Raw genomic sequence first — 23,726 nt, forward strand, 5'->3', positions numbered from 1 at the left:
TATTGACGTAATTACTGTTACCAGCAAAGGGTTTTCTTTTGGGGGAGGAAAGAAACTTGAGTCCCATTCCCAAAGAGATAGAGCTAGCGCTCCGAGATTCAGCTAAAAGTAATACCGAGATTCAGCTAGCGCTCATTTGAGCCAATCAGATTTTTTATATAACTGATTGATTTAATTGAGATATATTGTTAATCGTAGCTGACTAATATGAATTTAAAAAATTTAATTTTTCTATGATTTCAGGTCACCCTTGCTGTGGAAGCACAATGCCCTATGAACTTATGAAGATCTTGTAAGAATGGAACAATTCCAACTTTTTGTCATAGTAACGACGTTTTTTGCAAGTACCGGGTTATCAAATGGGGCTGACATCTATCTACCAAGTGTCGATATTACCACCAAACTCCGCGACGATGGCCAAAGCAATTATTGACACGGAATTCATATGTATAAAGCACGCCAAAGAAAACGTCATACAAGCCGTATATCTAATTTTCATACAGATGGCGTTTTTAATGAAACATCAGAAGTAGAGCTTGTTTGGAATGCCCCTGGAGGGGATTACGATAATGGAAGAGGTATGGTACAAAATGCTGGAAGACCAATCAATTGAATTTAATTTACTGCAAAAAAAGTGAAATACATTACAAATAGTCCCCTAAATCAGTTAAAAAATCCCTACCGCGCTTTCGGGGGTTAATTTTGACAACCGCCTGAGGAGAGGGGGAGGGAGGTAAAGCTGGAGCTAATTTTTCCAAATGAAGTAAAAATGACCAGATAAAAAGTGAACCATATAATACCATAAAGACAAAGGTACACTAAAGAAAACTGATCTTTTCCTGTGGATGTTTGAATTATGTAGGTCCATCTTAGTTTTGACAGGATTTTGAAGACGCTAAATTTTAGATGGAGGGGGGGCAAACTTTGGAATCATTCACCTCCCTCCTGCCCCATAGCAAATTACGCCCGTAAGAATAGTAGCTACATACCCCAATTATTAAACAAATAAACTATAATAGGAAAAAAACCCATCTCTCATTAGCCCATTCTACCATACTGACAATAATTTAAAAAATGCAAAAAACAATTAATGCTTGCCCAAAAATACTGGCAAGTACTATTCCAAGTACCTTTACAAGTACAAAAGTACTCTTCCAATTACAAAAAAGTACTATTCCAAGAATGAGGAATATATTCAAGTAGCCATTAATATATTTAAAAATGTTTACACAGTTTGTGGGACCCAAGATTTTTTATTTTTTATTAGCTAATCTTGTACTCTATGATTTGAATGAAGACTACATTAGAAAAAAAAACTATTGAAGTGGGGAACCTTAGCAATTAAGACACTTTTCTTTTTTAGTGCTACTTATAAATCAAGATCTCCATCGTACCTGCAATTCAAGTTATTTAGGGTACAACTTGCTCTTGAATTACAACCAATCATGATGTAGGAGCTTAAGAGCACCTATCTTTACTCTTATTAGTCAAAGTGTGGGGTGTAGCTTTTACAAAAAAGGTAACTAAGGATGCTTTAAAGGGCTGTATTTTAGACCATATAATCTGTATTATTTCTGTATTGGTAAAAGAAAGCACAAAAATATTTCTCATTAGCCTAAATTTGAGCGCTGAATGACCCTTGTTGGGATGGCTCTGCAAGCTTAGATTTTTCAAGTCCGGAATTTTGATAACGCTTGTGAATGTACAGGAAAAATTTTGCGTGCATGTAGTGTATATATAGGCATTGTACATACACAATGTAGCACATTCTGATTTTTTTTTTTTTTTTTTTTTTTTCCTGTTTCTCATTAACAACACGTGGGATGCACCGACAAGGTAGATTACGGTTGACTAGAAAACTTAAGAAGCTTACAATGACAACTTAAGAAAACTTAAAATTTAGGAAGCTTGGAGAACCTAAGAAAACTTAATATGACTTAAGAAGCCTACAAATTAATATCCTTTGTTGAACAATCCACTGTTTTGATTGTTGATATAAATACCACAGTAAATTCAGTTTCCATAAACCTTTATTTTTGTCTAACTTGTAGTGCGTCTTGTCTTTAAATCGCGAGATCAATGGGTTATATTTGGTATCCTAGGCCACGCTCAGGTCATTTGCGCTAACATGGCCCGCTAACGTGAGTCAGGTAATTCTGACCAGATTCTGAATAAAATCTTAGAGTTTTTGATTACAAAGTTATTTTTTTTCATATATTCGATGGCTAAACATACTTCCTTGTTCAAGCAAATTGTCCTTAATAATATTAAAAAAAAAAAATAAAGTCCGAGACAAGTATTTTAGTTTTTCCGATTTAAAATGTATAAGATAGCCTCTTTTGAGCAACCGCAATCAAGTTGTTATTTATCACAATATAAAGTAACATGGACTGATCCATTAATACAACCATAATTATTTTTTGTTATTTTTTTTTAGGAGGACATTCAAATTGCTTTATGTAGCTTTCCATTATATGACTGAAATCAAAAATTAGTAAATGTGTAGGAAATTTTATACACACCCCCTCCCACCTTGGATTGCTAAGAAATAACTTCCTTGTACAAACAACTTGTTCTTAACAACTGTAAAAAATAAAACAAAAATGAATCGAACAAATATTTCAAAAGTGATTAAATAAAAAAAACAAGTTTTTTAAACTGAAAGTAAGGAGCGACATTAAAATGTATTGCTTTTTGGTGATTTGAACATCATTCTCATCAAGTTCTAGGAGCTTCAACTTAATACAATTAGCCATTGCTATGGCATTGCTGATATATCTTGGTATATTTTGATATGCTGTATATTTATATACTTTTGTGATTCTCATCTTAATGCTCTTAGTCTTATAAGTAGTTGCAATAGAGGTAGTAGTTGAAATAGCAGCATTAGTAGTAGTAGTAAATGTAGCAGCAGTAGTAGAAGTAGTATTAGTAGTAAATGTAGCATGCAGATATTGTCAATTGATTCTCTCCTTTAAGTAATTTCTGAAAGTTCCAACTTAATGCTCAAATCTGTTCTTGAGATATGCTCTTTTGACAGTGTGCATGCACATAGTGTCTTTTGCTTTAGTTCAAATTTCTCCTCAATATTTTAAGTGTAGTATGGTTTTAGTAGTAGTAGTAGTAGTGGTGATAGTTGTAGTAGTAGTAGTGGTGGTAGTTATAGTAGTAGTAGTGGTGGTAGTTGTAGTAGTGGTGGCAGTTGTAGTAGTGGTGGTAGTTGTAGTAGTGGTGGTAGTTGTAGCAGTAGTAGTAGTAGCATACAAACATTACCTTTTTGGTCAACTCCCCCTCAACCTTCTCTGAAAGGCTCACCTGAATGCCCTCGGTCTTTTTTGAAAGTAAAGGTCAAACATGGACACCTTTCTCGATAACATATACTATTTGTAAATAGTGAATTCATTTTGACAGAAAGAATATGAGGGGTCAGTATCACATGTGTGGAATAGAATATATTGGGCAGATGATTGATTCCTCCCATGCTGAAAGAGACCTGGATATACTTGTGAATGAAGAATTGAAATTTGACCAAAATGCTGATTCAGTTGTCTCCAAAGTGCTCCAGACTCTGGGAATTGTAAAAGAATGTTCTGCAGTAGGTCACCAAAGCTGATGTCAAAGATATATATAGGACTTGTTCAACCAAAGCTGGAATTTGGTATGTGTGTGGCAACTCCATTAAATAAAGGTGACAAGAAAAACTAAAGAGTGTCCAAAGGCAAGCAACTAAATCAATAGAGGGTTGGAAAAGCCTGGACTACCCATACTGCCTGGAGAAGTTACGGGTTCCTGCCCTCTCCTATCAATGGAAGTGTGGGGATGTCATCATGGCATACAAAATGCTGTACACTCAGTCCTTGCAAAAACATATGTTTGGACCTGATCAGTCAACAAGAATTAGAGGACACCATGAAGTTGTACTGCAAACAAGCCAATACCAGACTACAGAATAACTTCTTTCCAAATAGAGTTATGGGGCTCTGGAACTCCCTAAGCAGAAAAGCAGTCTCAGTCCCTAGTGTGAAGGCCTTCAAGGGAGCTGTGGACAAAGATTTGTCATCCAAGCTGAAGCTTCAACAATAGGATACAGCCTCAAACTTGGCTCAACATCTTCATTAGCCAGTACCTACAGGATTGTACCTTATTTGCTGGACAGTACGATTAAAGGTGAACAAATTGCCTAACTTACAGTCCTTGTTCTGGGGGCTGGCTTTGAGGGGGCTGATGTCCTCAAAGGTATAATTACAGGATCTTTCAACAATCCCAAAGAAAGTAGACACGTCAAAATTTTGAATGTTGGTTTTGGAAAATAATTGTTGTGAGAGGGGAGGGGGGGGGGCTGCTGGTTGCCTTCAATTCACTTTTGACTCTTAAAAGAGAGCACTTCAGCTTCCAATCAAATGAGCCATATCCAAAGTTTTTATAACCTCCCTTTCCATAAAAAAACCTTAAATGTTAACAATGAGCAACTAATATAACTTATAGCCCTTGTCCTGAGGGCTATGGGGGTTGTCATCCCCAAAGACATAATTACTGGACCTTTCAAATATGCTTAACAAAATAGCTCTCAAAATTTTGATTGGGTGTATTTAGAGAAATGATGGCCATGAAGAGGGGGGCTGGTTGCCCTCCAATCACTTTTGAATATTAGAAAGGGAAATAGAACTTGCAATTTCCAATCAACTGAGTCCCCTTTGAAGTCTCTACAACAGCTCCTATACAAAGTGTCCTGGTCTAAAAAAAAAAAGAACAAAAAAACAAACATTGTGCCCACATCATTCTTTTACTTAGGCAGTGTAATTGTGCTGCCTGTGATCTTTGGATTAATTTTTGAACAAATGGCTATCTCCAAATTTATATCAGATTCATTTTGGGAAAATACAACATGTGGGGAGGGGGGTTGCTACTCTCCAATCTCTTTGACTCTTTAAAAAGGCAATAGACCTACTTCAACCAATAGAACTTTGGCAAGTTTTGTGATAAAATATTGTTAATAATTTTTTGTTAGGGGTGGGTTGGGCTGGGCCATAGAGGGCAAGGGATAACCTTCAATAAGCTCTGGAAAAAATGTTGTTAATAATTCCTTTACTGGGGGGAGAGACAGGCCATGGAGGGCAAGGGGTCAGCACTCATCAAGAGGGGGAGATTTGGGCCATAGAGGGACAGGGGCTAGCTCCTATATGTTTTTAAATAAAATATTGGGATTTTTTTAGGGGGGTGGGTTAGTCCCTGCAAGACCAGGGGTCAGTTTCCATTAGTTTTAGTACAAACTATTGTTTTTTGGGAGGGGGGGCAATGGGAGGCTAGGTTTAGCTCCCACAAGTTATGGAAGAAATTTTTTTTTTTGGGGGGGGGGCAAGGTGGAAGGTTCAGGCCATGGAAGGCCAGTGGTTTTTCCATAAGCTCCTATAAGTTGAAATGGTTAAAAAAAAAACTCGGGGGGGGAGGTCTCAGTGCATGGAAAACAAGGGGTCACCTTTCATAATAAAACAATGTTAATAATTTTTTTATGAGGGGACGAGGAGTCAGACCAAGGAAGGCCAGTGGTTGGCTCCCATAAGTTTTAAAATAAAATATTGTTAATTTTTTTTTGGCGGGGAGGGGGGGCAAGCAGGGCCAGAGGTCAGCCCCCATAAGTTTTAGAAAAAAAATACTAGTACTAGCAACTCACCACAGCACCAAGGGGCCTGAGGCAAATACAGCTATGCACACTCTACCTCCATCCCAATCTATTCAAAAGACCCCTCTTTACACTCTCGCAGGAAGTTCCCATTTTGTTTAAATCTTTTTTATGATATCCTACCATCCCAACTACAGACAACATGATTTCTGTGACTAATTAAATTCTAGATATTAAATTCATGATTTCTAGATAAACTAATTAAAAAAACTTATTCTTTGTTTCAACTGAAATTGATGAGTTAAATTAAGACTATAAGCAAGCAAACTATTCTGTATTCAAGGTTAAATATCCCCTTCTCAGTCCCTTAATCTTTATATTAAGTTCAAGTTTTGTTTAGAAAACTGAATTTGGCGTTTAAATACACATAAAAGTTTGCAAAAGATGCCAAAGGCTAAAAAGTATTGGTGGTTTTTTGGTGACTCTAGTGCGAGTCACTCTTGTAATTTACTCATTCTCTTTGATCCTGTAGTTTGATTACATTTTATGGGGGTTTATACATAGCTCTTTTTTCCTTGTGTGTCATCTAAGCACCAAAAATCTTGGGTTTTTTGTAATCTTGGTTGAGAAAATCAATTAGATTGTAAAATAAGAGTCTAGAGTCTGATAATTTGTAACCAGAAAATCAATATTAGCTGCCTCTAGTTAACGTTTGAGACACAAAGTAGCATTTGGTGTTATAACCTTTTTTATGATAAAAGCTATATATTCTTTTTGCTGTAATTAAATTTGTCTTACTATTGAATTGCGTTATTTTAATTTAAAACAATATCAGATTATTTAGGTATATTGAGGCTTGATTTTTTTCAGCCATTAGTTTTTTAAAAAATTGAAACTTAAAATTTAAATGAACCTGCATCTGCATACCCCTACACATATGCTGGATTTGGTCTTTCTGATTTGAGTTTTTAATTGGATTCTCGTCTGTATAGCAAGAATAAATTAGTAATTCATGTCACTTTTCTCATAGAATATCACATTATTTTAATATTTTAGCTGTTATGTCGTCACTATATCTTAGTTCTAAAATTAGCAGATTATAACCATATTTTGATTACAATATACAAAATTTCTTTGTAAATATCGAATCCACCCCATTAAGTTTGTTCTTGCCTTAAAGATACTATATGCAAGTTTTAAACTTCTTTTCTTTGCTATTTTACTTCATTGTTATAAAAACAATTGGAGACAGAGGGAAGTTCAAGATATAGTAATTTTGATAAAGGGGAAAATTATGTGGGATATGTTGCATCTTGACTTCTCTTTAGGGGATAGACATGTTTATATAACATGCAACAATTTCTACGAAGTGATTTTATTGTAAGAGTAGCCTAATATTGCTGTGATCAAACTATTTCCCATTCATCTATAAGCTAAACTTTAAGTTGTATGCTAAAATATGTATTTCAGTAATTTTGAAGTACTGATAAAATATTCTACTTCCCCATTCTTATTAGTAAATTCTGGTTGTCTTTAAGGAATTATAATTGAAGTTAAACAATTCAAGTTTTGGTAATTTCATTTTGGAGAAATTTAACCTCAAATTTGAACTCAAGGGAAAGTAAATGTTTCCTGTAAAAAATGGTTGCCAGAAGTAAACAACTTAATTTTGATCATTTAGCTTGGGAAAAGTCAATGGCTCTAATAACAAAATTATAGATGTAAGGCAAAAGTTCATTTTAATCATATAGTTTCTTGTAGTTTGTTCGCCTTAATGCATGCTAAACCTGTTTCATGAGTTACTGATTTTTGAATGAGCATAAATAGTAATTTAAACTTTCACTGGAACGTTTTTGTAGGCATTAAAAAAAGTATTATATTTATTATTTCATATTTTCTAAAATAATATTTGTATTAATTGCTGTTATCGGTAATTCTTTGTCAACAAATTGTTCCTATTATCATATAAAAATGTTATGTAAATTTAAAAAATTAACTGAAAAAAATGTTGTTTTTCAATGAAAGGGGACGAGGGAATTATAAATTTGCATAACTACAAATTAATCAGCGTACACGAATCTGCTTGATAATTTAATACTTATTTTACTGATTCAATCGGCTCTTCAGCAATCTCATTCTTTCAAGAAAATAATGCTAATTTGTCATTCAAATAGCTAGGTATTCTCTATAAGCTATCAAATACAGGACACAGAATAAACTAAGCTAAATTTATTTGTTTTTTAGTTAAAAAAAAGCTCCTTGGGTATATGGTATGCTAAATTTCAATAATGGTAGTAGCAGGAGATTCAAGGGGGGGGGACTCTACCCACTGGTGGATTGTGAGCGGTTTTTATTTGCATTTAATCTATACAAATCTATTGAGGAAAAGAGATAGCCATTTATATTATAGAACAAATTTTATCATATAAAGAACAAATCATTTGATATGATGAATAGATTTATGCTCGAAATGTATGTATATACCTTCAATTTGAAAAAAAGATGGTCATTGACTAATAATTTCATACACAGTGATATATATATATATATATGATATATGATATATATCTTATATATATATATATATATATATATATATATATATATATATATATATATATATATATATATATATATATATATATATATATATATATATATATATATATATATATATATATATATATATATATATATATATATATATATGCCTTAAACTAACTTAGAAGGGAATGGCTTGAATGGGGTTGAGCTAAGACACTTGCTTTAAAACTATATTTGACTGGCTTGATCTCCCTTTTCAGAAGAAGATGGTGAAAACCCAGGATGAGACAATTGTAGCTATCGATGACAACTCCGAGGATACACAACCAGGTAACTAGCAATCAAACGGATTTCAGGATCAGTTGTTGTGTTTGCTTTACATTTTGATCATCCCCCTCAAAGGATAACCTTGAAAAGAGAAAATACATCACACGTTTTAAAATTCTTATCCCTTTGAAGAGTCTCAACGGAAACAAAAATTTTTTTAATCAATGGCTACGGTGTTTTGTTTTTTTCTAGTTTAAAGTTATACTGGAACATGTTAGAGCAATTCCGATTCTTCTGTTTCTAGAGAAATATACATATACCAATTTCTAATAGCTTTCATGATATTATAAGTGGTATTTTTGGCAACTTCAAGTCAATCAAAATAAACCAGTCCAGCTACAAAAATGGAAAATCATAAAATATTTATATTCAAATTGAAGATTTATTAATGAAATAACTAACCATTAAAATAAAAACAAACACCATTTTTTTAATGGCATTTTTATTTTGGATTTAATAATTTTTGTTTTTTTTTTTTTAAGCTTTTCTTGTTTCCATTTTATTTTTCTTATTGCATCCGCGACAAATTCCATCATACGACAAAAATTCGTCGTACTGTTAATCTACAATAGGCCGACGAACTGTTAACATCCTTCCACCAACAAGAAAAAGAGAGATTATGATCCTATGCTTCCGGTTCGTTGGAAGTATATCTATAATTCCATTGGTATATTATTGTGACGTAATTTCTTTTTTGGCAACGTATATTTTTGCCAGCATGCGCATCGAGTAAAATGTTAAAACATAGCCTACAGCAATTAACCCAACTGGCCTGTCAAATAAAATGAGCACAATGAATAAAATGAATAAAAATGAGTACATAAATACACAAACATAAGTATCTAAGTAAAATAAGTGAATGTAAGTAATCTAAATAAATGAATAAAATTACGGACATAGTAGAAAAAAAAACCAACACACATGAGACATTAGCATTTTTCATTTATTTATTATTTCAACAAATGCTAGCACAAAGCTCTTTCTATAGCACTCAGTTCTTGCATTAATAGGATTTAGAACTGGGATTTTCTGTGCTTTTGATTGGGGTATATATATATATATATAAGATAAAGAACCATTCTATAGCAAATAGGCTTAAATCATATACTAAATTTAAAATTCTTAATAGCTGATCATTTATAAAGACTAAATTAGTTGAATATATTATTAACCTTTGATGACAGAGTGATTCTACTTGATAATTTGTTTTTTTAGTATTATTTTTGGAATTTACCATGTTAGGGTAGCCTCCTTTGTCCTTCTGCTTCTATATGCTATGGCATTTTTTTTTATTTATCTTTTTTATCTTTATTTTTTTTGTATTTGAATTTAATGTTATAACTGATAGCCTTCTTTTGGAGCTTAGCTCCGTGATGGCTTTATTTAATTATTTGTATTTGCTTATATTTGTATGAGATAAAAATCCATATATCTATCTATGTGTATATACAATTAGGACTAATGTTTTCCCATGCTCAAATTATTGTTAATTCTTCATTTTAGATTGAATTGCAAAATTTCTACCACGTCGTAAAAGAAAAACTTGTTGCGATAAATTTAATTCGCAGAGGGGACGAATCCCCTCATGGCCCTTATGAGACGATGTCACGAAAAGGGAGGTACGCTGTTAATATATCTCTTCTCTCCTTTCTGTGTATGTATCTTCCATCTCGTCTGTGTTTTCGTCTATAATTCATTTCAAATTTGAAAAGCTTGTATAAAGTCATAAAGAAAATGGGAGTAAGTGTAATGAGGCAGACACCATTAAAATCTCGCTCGGTAACTTTCTTTTTCGTGGGGAGTTATATATATATATATATATATATATATATATATATATATATATATATATATATATATATATATATTACAAAATTGTTTTCAGCTTCACAACTTTGCTCAATTCCAGTTTAGGCTATAAGGTTTTAAAGTTATGCAAACATATTTCCTAAATAAAAAAAAAACATTGATATTGCTTAAAATTCTACTCAAAAAAAGGAATTGCATTTTCAAAACTAAAGCCAGAGAAAAAGAAACTGATAACTGAAAATTAAGGTAAAATTTTGTTTTGTAAAAATTTTAATAGGTAGACCTGTCATGTAGGCAAATTTCAGGAACCGCTAGAGGGAGAAGGAGCGGAGGTAGGCACTGCAAAATACCTTCTCAGAACACACTTTTGCCTGTAGACTCATCCCTGAAAGTTTCATTTTCCTAACTTAACCTCTTTTCAAGATAGCCAATAGTAGCTAAAGTAGAATTTTACCAAAAATCCTACTGATTTTGATCTGCCACCAGTTTGAAGAGATTTGAGCTCTTTCCAGAATTTTTGGAAATTTTTTTCTGCAATGAGCTTTTACTGTTTGAGTGAACATGTATAATACTTTGCATTCCTTTATAACTTTAAACCAAACAAATTCTTATTTAACAGTTATTTTAAAGACTACGATTTTGAACTTTTGGCTTTATGAAAAGTAGTTCACTCTTTACAGATTGCAGCCATTACTGCAACCATGATTTAGCAATTTATAAGGCATGCAAAGCCAGAACATTAAGGGCTCATTTTACGATTATTAGAACAGTCTTAGATGGCTTTCAAAGTGAGAAAATGTTATTATTGCTCTAAGCTAGTTAAACTTGGCCATCCTGTGTAATATCATTTAAATTTTTGACATTTTTATTTTTATGCAGATTAATGTTGATATGTCAATTCCATATTCAAGGATGTCCAGCTATTCTTAAATATGAAAGACTGGAAGCCCATACAAGGGCATGCCCTTTCAACCCCAGGAATGTAGAAGCTCATTACGTAAGTTAATTCGTAAGTTACCTATATTTATTACTAATAAAAAGGTTCGTAAATAAATTCAAAAATTTTTGGGAAAACCATCTAACCAATTAAAGGTAAAATTAACATAAAAATTTTGTATTGATTATTCATGTACCGTGAGCCAAAATCAAAACCTGCATTAATTAAAAAAAGTTCAAAATTAAATAAGAAAAACTAGTTTTTTTTTACCGAAAGTAAGGAACGACTTTAAAACTTAAAACGAGCAGAAATTATTCCGTATATGAAAGGGCCTGTCCCCTCCTCAACGCCTCGCTCTTTACGCTAAAGTTGAACTTTCTCACAACTCTATTTTTTTTTTTTAATAAAAAAACTTTAGCGTATATGTTTTTGTACGCTAAATGTACAAACTTTTTTGTACTTGTAGTGGCTGTCATTTTTTTGAAGGCAGTGTGCTATTAAGGGATTTAACCGACCGCGCCTACTTGTGCCATTAATGTTTTAAGCTGTATTATTAAGGATCACGCCAACTGCACCGTTATGGAATTGCTCCACTTGTACTGCTTAGGTTTTACCTTGAGCCGCTAAGTTGACATAAACTTGTGCCGCCAAGGGCTGCACCATTTGTAATGGGGGGAAAATGGTAAATGCGTATATAACAGAGGTAGAAAATGACTGCGCCACTCTCTATGATAGAAAATAAAATAGTTTTATAGTAGGTTAGAAGTTCTCCAACCATCAATCCAGGAGTGTAACCACGCTTCCTTTGGTCATCTCCTTATGGATTACCTCTAGTGTAATCTGATTCCTTAGGGAACGTTTCCAATGGGCACATTTGAACTAGTCATCTACTATGCGGCGAGATGCAGGCATATAATAAGAACAAACACAAACAGAAAAGTAATGGATTTATTGAAACTTACATTTCAGGTATTCAACAATGTATGTATATGAGCAAAGCTTCACTTCAATTGACGACAATAGAGGCAAAGTTAATCATAATAGTAATAATCATAATAATGACAAATTGACACGAAAAACACTTCATCACTATATATTTCCAGTCCTGATTCTGCGCCCTAAGAACTGTTTCACGATTGGCCCAACTCCTGTGGAGGGCCCGCTACTTTGTCAATATGTTAAAAACTAAAATCATTATGCCAACTGACCGTCCAATAATTTTATTTTCAATATTTTGATGATTAGACATTCACGTTCCTATGATTACTTGGAACTTCCTGTGAAACTTATTGCGTAAGACATTCCCTCATGATTTTTTTTGCCAAGTGTTTTCGCGAAATTCAAAACCGTCTTCCTTGATTTAATAGTCGGTCTGTAAAACAAAACGTCTGGAATGCTGCGAGGCATTTATATCGGAAGTATCCTTAGAAGGAAAGAATTTTATTTTTTTATATTTTAAATATATCACATCTTACTCACGGTACATATTACCCTTCCCATTATTTAATGACGTCCCGTCATTAGGACTTGCTTGTTCTTGGGTTTTTGAATTTTTCGCGATTTATTTATTATTTGTCCTACGTAATTTTAATTGAAATTGTATTATTTTATGCTTTTATTTAAGCTTAATCAAGAGTGCTTAAAATTCTCTCCATTACTTTTCTTATTTTATTATATATCCTTTTCTAATGTTCCTCCACCGGACTAAGATTATCTATGGTTACAGCCTAGCTACTATGCTAAGGATTTTTTTTCTTGTTTTTTCTACATCTAACACTGATGACTCCTACATTTCCAGTAAAACCTTATATGCCCCCAGGGCATAACTTAAAACCCTTGCCCTGAGGGTTGTGGGGGAGTGTCCTCCTCAAAAATATATTTTCTATCTGGAAATCAACTACGCTGAACAAAATGGCTATCTCAAAATTTTGATTGGATGTGTTTGGGGGAATGGTGGGGGTGGGGGGGGGCGCTAGTTGCCATCCAATCATTTTCGACTATTAAAAAGGGCACTAGATTTCTCGATTTCCAATCTAATGATCCCCATTTGAAGTTTCTACGACAACCCCTTCCATATGAAGTGCCTCTGGGAAAAAAAAAATAATAAATAATAAAACATTGGAGCCGTATGGCCTTTACTATAGGCAACGCTACAGCGTTGCCTCTGATCAGAATTAAAATCTAATTCTATTGATGTATCTACTGGTATCAAAATTGCGTTTTTTAGAGTTTTATTATTATTATTATTGAGCATAAGTTTTTACCATTCGTGTAGAATCATGCTACTCTGGAAGTTAAGGGCTGTATTTAATAAACAGCACAAACGGTAATGTTTCGTTTTTGTTTTGTTTTTTAGAGTCGTACCGTGAAATTTACCTTGTAAACTGGTCCATTCTGGTAATTTTTTTTATTTACGGCAAATTTCCTTATTTTTAGGATTTAGATATGGACTCACTGGAAAAGGATAAGAAAACATAGAGCCATTACTCGAAATAACCAGGCGAATCATAATGATATGGATAGGGAAGTTGTCCTCGAAATGATCAGGCTGCTTGTGTAGTATCGAGGTTGCAGCTGTAGTTGAAAACTGGCAAAGAACTGATCACAGACCTTATTAACCGAAATAAAAAAAAAAAAAACTGGCAATTGAGAAAGATTACCTTTTCTAACTGATTCAGGAATGGAGACTATCTCGATTAGTGTTAATGATAAAATCTTATTTTGAAAAAAATTACGAGAATTTAGAAAAAAAGAAGCTTGGAACCTCTAAAATTGGCGTCAGATCGAAACAAAAAGTACACTATTGAAATCACCATTCCAAATAACCTATATAAGAAACTTACAATCCCCTGGTTTGAACAACAAGGAAAATCACTTTTTCGTATGGGTAGCACTGTCGTGTCCTTTTTTTCCTCTGCAGCTATCCAGCTAAAAAGAGCCAAATGTTTTTTTCCTGTGTTATATATAACCATGGTTGTTATAAATAACACTAAAAGCAAGAAAAGTGTAATTGAGTCACTTTAAAGCAAAATGATGCTAGAGTCTTTAGCCAGAATGGTTAGGTCATCATGCCTGCTTTAATGGTCTTACTAAAAAAAAAAGGGAAGATTTTACATTGAGATGGATTTTTCGTTTTTATTATTTACAACAACTGTTCTAAAAAGTTTGATAGTAGATAGTTTATACAAGATCCTTCTGATCTTATATAAACACTAAAGTTTGATAACAACATTATAGTGCGATAATGTCTCATAACTGAAAAGTGTGATAACACATCTATACAGGACACTGTAAAATCAACATTTTAAAATTTGAAATATGCCAAGAGGATGAACAAAAAAAAAAGTTCACAAATATTGAAAAGGATCCATTATTGGAAGAACAACAATTATCTATAAAAGGTTTGTTGTTTTATCGATAAGCCGCTATTGACCGTCATTCTATTTCAAATAGACAGCATGGGCAGCGTTTGACTATAACAAGGTTTCTGTGGCGAGTATAACATTGAAAGTTTGAGATTCTATTTGTTACCTTATGTGTGTGAGTACGTCTATGCAAATAAGTTTTGTTTATTTCTATTATTAATCAATACATTCTGAGATTGACCTACTTGTTATTTTTAGTACGTTTAATAATGAAAAGATTTGTTTTTAGTGATCAAACTAGTGTTTCAACATCAAGCAGCAGTAATAAAATTGAGAGAGATGACGTTAGTAATGTAAATGAATCAGCCGCCAGTACTTCAGGTCCAGGGTCGAGCTTAAAGTCTAGAAAATTTCGAGGGTAGGACGAAAATTGTTTATCTCTTGGATTTATTCACACTAAGAATCCATACAGTACCACTATCTTCAATAAACTATTGCCCTTGATCTTTCAGATAGTGCAGCTATGCTATTTAGAACACCTGGTTGCGTAAAGAGTCTTTTGACTCAGTTCAACAGCCCCCCTCAACACTATTTGGAAGTTTCAACCTAATAATCTTACTCATTTCTGAGACATTGTAAATACATCCTTTGGACAACCTCGATGAACATACTATCGTTTGCCTAAGTTCAACATGTCTCGAAAGTTTGATTTTAATACCTTTAGAGTTTCTAAGATATAATAGATACATCATTGGACAACATGGATACATAATGAGTCTTTAGAGTTTCAACAAGATCCCCCCAGCATATTCTAAAGGTTTCAACTTAACACATATTGTCATACCTGAGATATTGCAGATACGTCGTTTGGACAACCTGGATGCATCTATTCTGTTTCTGCATCTATTCTGCTATTGACCGTCATTCTATTTCAAATAGACAGCATGGGCAGCGTTTGACTATAACAAGGTTTCTGTGGCGAGTATAACATTGAAAGTTTGAGATTCTATTTGTTACCTTATGTGTGTGAGTACGTCTATGCAAATAAGTTTTGTTTATTTCTATTATTAATCAATACATTCTGAGATTCACCTACTTGTTATTTTTAGTACGTTTAATAATGAAAAGATTTGTTTTTAGTGATCAAACTAGTGTTTCAACATCAAGCAGCAGTAATAAAATTGAGAGAGATGACGTTAGTAATGTAAATGAATCAGCCGCCAGTACTTCAGGTCCAGGGTCGAGCTTAAAGTCTAGAAAATTTCGAGGGTAGGACGAAAATTATTTATCTCTTGGATTTATTCACACTAAGAATCCATACAGTACCACTATCTTCAATAAACTATTGCCCTTGATCTTTCAGATAGTGCAGCTATGCTATTTAGAACACCTGGATGCGTAAAGAGTCTTTTGACTCAGTTCAACAGCCCCCCTCAACACTATTTGGAAGTTTCAACCTAATAATCTTACTCATTTCTGAGACATTGTAAATACATCCTTTGGACAACCTCGATGAACATACTATCGTTTGCCTAAGTTCAACATGTCTCGAAAGTTTGATTTTAATACTTTTAGAGTTTCTAAGATATTGTAGATACATCATTGGACAACATGGATACATAATGAGGCTTTAGAGTTTCAACAAGATCCCCCCAGCATATTCTAAAAGTTTCAACTTAACGCATGTTGTCATACCTGAGATATTGCAGATACGTCGTTTGGACAACCTTGACGTATCTATTCTGTTTTTTTAGTACAAAATCCCTCTCGCTATTCCCTAAAATTTTAAACATCAACTCTTAGCCGTACCGTAAATATTGCAGAGATTCGCCCTTTTGATACCCTGAATGCAAAAATTGTCTTTGATTTTGTTCAACACCCCCCTCAACAATTTAAGAGTGTTGCAATCTACTATCCTTAGCTGTTCCTTATATATAGCATTTCCGTCCTTTTGATAACCTGGATGCAGATAGTGTCTTTTGATTTTTCTTTTGAAAGACTATCATAAAATATTCTACTGAAAAAGTTTTGCATGCAATTTAGCTAGTTTGTCTTGAACCCTCTTCAAATTATAAGAATTTCAAACCACAATAAAACAAGCTAACTTAGAGGTTGTATATTTGTTTCAGGCAAAAACTGTTTTAAATTCGTAATTTCAATTTATACTTCCTAAAAAACGTTGTACATTATGAATCTTTATGAAAAAAAATATTCTATATTTGGTGTTTTCAAATACTAAACAGTATATAAGCTTACAGAGTTATAATTAAAGGTCCGTGGGATCAAAAATTAAGTCACTTTCAGAAACTTTAAATATTTTAGCCTTGCTGATGAAAATACGTGACAAATGGATACCATTTAAAATTTTCGTTTTTCAAATGACTTTCCAATGGAACGACGATTGAATACCTACTTTGGGGTAAAGACAACTCGTGGAGCCAATGTCAAGGAGCCATTGAAGCCAAAAGGAGTAAAGGTCTTAAACTTGAGGAGCCACTGCCAATGAATATGTGTAAAATTTGTATTTGATCAATGAAATAAAAAAAAAGTTGGTTTAGCTAACACTATATTTAATATGCGCGGATTATGCGGATTAATGAATTTTATCTAAATATTTTTGCAATATTTTTCATTACACTTGCATTGTTTATTCGTTGAATTAATCTTAAAATTTTTTTGTTCCCAAAACAGGGTTTTCAAAAGGCAAAGAACTATATTAAGACTTAAGACAAGCAGAAATAAAGTCATATAATATTTCAAACTTGATGTGAGCAAAAATTGCTATCAAAACAAAACAAATAAAAATGTTAATCTATAATCAAATCAAACTTAAAAAGAATATTAATTAACACAAGCAGGAGTTGGCCCACCAGCTTTTTAAACGTTCCAAAGCCTTGAGCGTCAGTTACACTTTACTGAAAACAGTTTGTATTTTAAGAAGTGTGTTTTCGTCATAACATCAAAAATAACACAATAAAAGCAAAATTAGAAAGCTAGTTCTGTTCTTTAACCTTTAAAGGATATTCACGACAGGTATAAGAAATCCTTGAATGGGCGGGTTTCTCGTGACTGGTTTCCATTGCAGTATATAAAAGAGTACGTTTAATAGAAGAGTACCGAAATCTTTTATGTCCTCTTTTGTCACGTGGTACATTGCAAGCAGCCGAGCCAATTTTACCAGGTGACTAAAAATACTAGGCAAGGGGTGTCTCCCTCCCATACATGACACCCCTGGGTAGCCCATTTAGAAAAATGAAGTCATCCTTAGAATCCCTTTAGAATCTGTGATCTAGCTTATCTACTTTATTAATAGTTTCATCTTATCTTAGATGGCAATGATAACAAACTAGCCTATTTGAATTATGAAACATGCGAAAATCACTTTTAAATTTGGATGCGTAAGCTAGCCTAGTCTAATCAGAAAGAGGTATTTCAAAAAGAAATAAAGCTCAGCTAATTCGAAAGGTTACAGAACTTGGTAAATTTTAGAAAATTCTTCTTGAGTTAATGGAATTTATTTTTACCAGGCTAGCCTAGTGGCAAGGTTCAGGCTAGACAGTAGGTATTTATATTTGTAATTTAGTTATCTGAATTTACAGAATGTCTTTTTGGAAAGCGGAAATGCATCAATAATAGGTTACTGACCTATTTAATTCCTTAAGGTTTATTAATAAACTCTACCCTACCCCCTAATGGTCCCAAAAATAGGCCTAGGCCTATGCCCTAAATTGTTTATAAACATATGCTATGAAATTTATATATGCTAAATTTGCTGTTGTATTGCTTTTTCCCTGTTAAATCAGCTCAAAGAGAAGAGTCACATGTAGGTAATTCATTGCTTATAGACCTAGGCTAGGGTAAAAAAACAGTATTTTCATTAATTAAAGATGGAACCAAATTCTAGAGAAGCTCAAATGATATTTTTATCTTTGCAAGAATATTATCAATACAATGCTGGTACTGGGGTATATCAATCTTATTCCATTCTACCACAGTACACCACTTAGAATCTTGGATTACCCCTGCATGGTTAAATAGAGCCATAATACTGAAAGACAACAGCAAATGATCAGATATTACAAAATCATTAAGTACACTTACTGCATGACTGGCAATGCTACCAGACACAAGCACATGATCAAGGTTTGACACTGATATTGAGGGGTGTATAGGCTATATGTAAAATCAGCAGATTTTGGTAAGAGAGCACTTTCATTTGGAATCAGGCTTAGAAGCAGAGCCCTATGTGGATTATCACTTTTCAATAGGTCACAATTAAAGTCCCCCAACAGAAACCAAAGGAGGTGCCTGGCAGCCAATTTTACCAGGTGACTAAAAATACTAGGCAAGGGGTGTCTCCCTCCCATACATGACACCCCTGGGTAGCCCATTTAGAAAAATGAAGTCATCCTTAGAATCCCTTTAGAATCTGTGATCTAGCTTATCTACTTTATTAATAGTTTCATCTTATCTTAGATGGCAATGATAACAAACTAGCCTATTTGAATTATGAAACATGCGAAAATCACTTTTAAATTTGGATGCGTAAGCTAGCCTAGTCTAATCAGAAAGAGGTATTTCAAAAAGAAATAAAGCTCAGCTAATTTGAAAGGTTACAGAACTTGGTAAATTTTAGAAAATTCTTCTTGAGTTAATGGAATTTATTTTTACCAGGCTAGCCTAGTGGCAAGGTTCAGGCTAGACAGTAGGTATTTATATTTGTAATTTAGTTATCTGAATTTACAGAATGTCTTTTTGGAAAGCGGAAATGCATCAATAATAGGTTACTGACCTATTTAATTCCTTAAGGTTTATTAATAAACTCTACCCTACCCCCTAATGGTCCCAAAAATAGGCCTATGCCCTAAATTGTTTATAAACATATGCTATGAAATTTATATATGCTAAATTTGCTGTTGTAATTCATTGCTTAGGAAATAGATACTGAGGAAAATTCTCGGATGCCTAAAATCAACCCCCCTACCTGCAATATACTGTGAACTAGGACTGACAACATTAGAAACTAGAATGAAGAAATTAGAAGCACAATATTTTACACGGAAGATGTTGATCCCAAATGACATTATCTACAAAGAACTTATTGAAATATATGATCAGAACCAAAGATTCCAACCAAAATTAATTCCACCATACTGTCAAATGGTGAAACACATCTCTGAAACAGCTGCTCCTATCCCAACTCCTGATGTTATTGATGAGGTAGGTTCAGCTTCTAGTACAGGTATAAAGTCAAATATAGCGCTACCCCCAGTCTCAAGGGGGAGCCCAGAGGAACCACCAGAGATGGCAAGAGCTAGGTGGCATGAATGGGTAGACCAGTGGACACAGACTGGGCATAAAATGGTATTCACTGATGGATCATGCTTTGCCACTGGTGGTGGGGCTGCGGTTGTGGTCCTTGGGCTCAGTCACGCACTGTCTTTTAAAGTAACAGAGAAGTTGTCAATATTTTCACTTGAGTTGCATGCACTATTGAAAGCGTTTGAATTTATTGCAAGTGTTTTGCCAGTAGGTAGATATTTCATATGCAGTGACTCACTTTCAGTGCTGAATTATCTGATGTATGGCCATAGGCCAGCAAGAAAATCAGTGCTGCTTTTGGAAAATATACTGCTAAAACTAATGACAGCCTAGTATGAGATTATAGCAACATGGGTGCCAGCACATGTTGGAATTAGGGGAAATGAGCAGGCAGATAAGCTGGCAAAATGGGGTGCTAGGTATGGGGAGAATTTAGTATGCCAGTATTCAGTGAATGATTTTTTATGTTATTATGATAAGTTGCTAAAAGAGAAGGAGAAAGAGGTTTTTGGTCAAAGGTCTCAGAACCGGATCCGTGATTTGTATGATTATGGTACCCCACCTCCTGATCTATGTCACCCAGTCAGTCACCTGGCTATCAGTATATTCAGGCTCAGAACAGGCCATGCTCGAATTAGGAGTGTATTATTTAAATGGAAGTCAGTAGACTCCCCATTATGGGAGGTCTGCAATGTAGAAGAGGATGTTAGACATATTTTAATGTATTGTAAAAAGTATGAGAGACAGAGATTGCCACTTAAAAAGCGTGCCTAAAGTATTTTGGTGCATTCACGCTCAGGAGTATCCTGGGCCATGCACAGGCACCACCATGGGCTAGGAAAAAATCTGTGGAAGCACTAGGCCGTTTTATTGTAGATACTAAGCTACACTTAGAGCTGTAATTTGTTTTAATAATTGTATATATAAATATTATTGCACATTATTTTAATATTGTACATGTAAATTAGTGATATGTAAGTTATATGTATCAGTATGTGTATCTATTGCGAGCCAAGCTAATAAGTTTAAATTGCCATATCAGGCAGTTTTTTTTTAATTTTAAATATGGAGGCCAATTTGTGACACCATTGGACAGAGTTGAATACAGCCTTATTTTGGCTTATTGTTTTTTTTTTGTTTTTTTTCGTTTGTGTTTTTTTATTTTTTTTGCCTTGAGATTATTCAAAACCCCACCCTAACCATAGTGAAAAAGGCTAGTTGGGTTTTTTAAATTATTTTAACCTTGGCAATGACAGAACAACCGCTGGACAGCCGAAATTTTGACGTGGAATACCTTTCATCCCTAATGGGTCTGATGAAATCATGGAGACGTGCACAATGGGCAGCTTGCCCAGGAGTGCTACAAACAAACAACAACAACAGGTGCCTGGCTCTGATTTTACTCAACCATTTACCCAATTTTCTGCATGCTAGAGCAAACTTTGTTTCAGAATTTTCATCTCTATAGTCTGTCAGCAGGTATACATTAACAATGACAGTATCACCCACTTTAACTGCAAGAAAATGGTCAGATTTTGCAAAGACTTCAGAGTTAGTATGTCTATCTATTATTTTAGATAGTTCACCTGAGAGGCAGCCTCATTTTCTGGGCCTTTTAGTGGCTACAAAGTGGAGCACATGTGATGTCACTATCCAGCAGTAGGCACTATCCAGATGGCACTATATCCAGTAGTTTTATATTATCAGCAGAGAGAAAATGTTCCTGTATGCATATGATTTCTTTAGTAAGGCAAAGTTGTTCCACCACAGCAATTTTTGCACTGAGACTACCATTTAAATTCCATGACAAGATGCTCTTTTTAATATAGGGCTCAACCATTTTGAACACATTGGCTTTTTGGCTTCAAAGTCTTGTTCAATGGACAGTTAGCATGGTAACATGTGTGTTTGGTGCTTTGACAATTCAAACAGCAGATCAGGTTCTGGCACAGGCTTTCTTTTATTGCACTGTGGTAATTTTGGGTGCAACAGCTGCATTTCTTGGTATTTTTGCACTGTGTCAACATATGACCAATTTCATGACAATTAAAACAACGTTTTGGGAGAAAAATAAATTCTTGTATTTTGAAACACTCAGTCAATTTTAATTGTCATTTGTACGGCAGTATCAAAGGCATCTCTACTTGAAAAATACAGCTTGAAGGTGCATGTATTTTTCAGCTTTCTCACAGCCAGCTATTAATCTTTGTAAATTCTCAGCACTAAGAGACTCTGGAATCCCTTTAACTATTCTGATGTGTAAGGAAGTTCTGATTTTTGAGCTGGGACCCTGGTTTTGATTATTAATCCCAAGAGACAATTTCTCTGCAGTAGCCTTCTGCAAAATGGCTACCCACCACCCATTTTTCCGTGGTCTGAGCTCAACCTTAGAAGCATCAAGGGATTTGCCACATGCAGATTCTATAAATGCTTTCAACTCTGATGGGGTTTTCAGTGGTGGAGGGTTTGTAACAACTACAGAGTAAGACAGCTTTGTGGGGGCATTTGGTTGGGTAGGGAAACTAGTTCGAGTAAAAAGATGCTTTGGTAGTTATGCATGCACTAATCTCTTCTCCACATGTAGGGACCTTGGTTGGCTGAAAAATGACAAATGTAGGAAGTTGACACTTTTCTTTAGCTGATTTGGCAAATAATTTCACAATCTCTAGGACATTTTCTTCATCTTTAACTAATTTATCAAAGGGGTCTGGTAGGCCAGATTTTTGTAGAGTTAATTCTTTTGCACTCAGTATATTATCTCTGGAGAAAAACTCCACAGCACAATTAATAACCAATTGATGTTTTATTCCAGCTAGCATTGCTCTTGAAACAAAATTTGACACTGCATTCCAAATGATGTTTTCCATGTCTATATTTTATAATCATTAATCACAAATATATATCCAAAAATCCACCTTTAGGTTGATTTTTCATCAACCTTAATTACTGCAGTAAGTCAGTCCAAAAAAATATAAGCAGTACCAGATTGCATCAGAATGAAAAGTCACTTAATATTTTAATCCTTTTGCAATACAAACAATTCACATAGGTGTTTTTGCTTTGAAATCTAGTTTAATCCCTTTTTTTCTTCTTTTTTTTGAATTGAATTTATAACCCATTGAAATACAGTGATGAACAGAGTATAAAAAAAGGAAAAAAGAAAGATAAAACTTCCACAAGTTTTATCTTTGTTTTGTTTGTGCTTGTTACATTGGCTTGTGTTGTCATTTTCTGGTTTACTACTATGCTTGTGCAATTGTTCTATGAGTTTTAATTTCATTTTATTTGTCATTATCCATCTTTTTCTTTTGCTTTTTCTTTTCTTCTTCTTTTTCCTTTTTTTTATCCTCCATTCATCATTGTATTTCAGTGGGTTATAAATAAATTCAATTCAATTCAGTATCCAATTGATTAAAATTATGTAAAACTAAAACCCTCACATTTTGTTACCAAAGATGAATTGAGAAGAATTGTATATATCAGAGAAAAGCTAATAATCTAAGCTATCCTGTAATATAGTTTTTATTAAAATTATTTAAGTACAAACACTTGAAATTATTAGTTTATTGACTTACCTACAAGGACCTCATTTTGGATTTACCAATTATCCTATTTTGATGTATATATCCTTTTAGTGTTGCAGTTTTATTTACATATTAACAGAAAGCTGATTTTCTTCTGATTCTAAAAATGTAACTTTTATTGCTTGATAGCCTATTTATTCTATAAATCAGAAATATTAGATATAATTTTTTTCTTTTCAATTGCTTGTCAAAACAGAGAACACATTTTTAATATCTGC

The 23,726-nt window shown here is 33.7% G+C and overlaps 1 long non-coding RNA gene across 2 annotated transcripts in view; it reads left to right on the forward strand.

Annotated features, from left to right (window-relative positions):
* Positions 1-247: 247 nt before the first annotated feature.
* The window catches only part of LOC148938388 (uncharacterized), a 44,039-nt gene continuing 20,560 nt past the window's right edge, over positions 248-23,726 (forward strand). Inside the window, exons 1-2 of one of the 2 annotated variants that reach the window (XR_016143701.1) lie at positions 248-578; positions 9,995-10,110. This is a non-coding gene — a long non-coding RNA (uncharacterized LOC148938388). Of the gene's footprint in view, positions 579-8,399; positions 8,495-9,994; positions 10,111-23,726 lie in introns of those variants that run through there. The other variant, XR_016143702.1, reaches the window with a different exon arrangement.

Source organism: Artemia sp. Qi Xiang Cuo, unplaced genomic scaffold (genome assembly GCF_049724085.1).
Source record: "Artemia sp. Qi Xiang Cuo unplaced genomic scaffold, ASM4972408v1 HiC_scaffold_3419, whole genome shotgun sequence".
Taxonomy (NCBI): Eukaryota; Metazoa; Arthropoda; class Branchiopoda; order Anostraca; family Artemiidae; genus Artemia; species Artemia sp. Qi Xiang Cuo.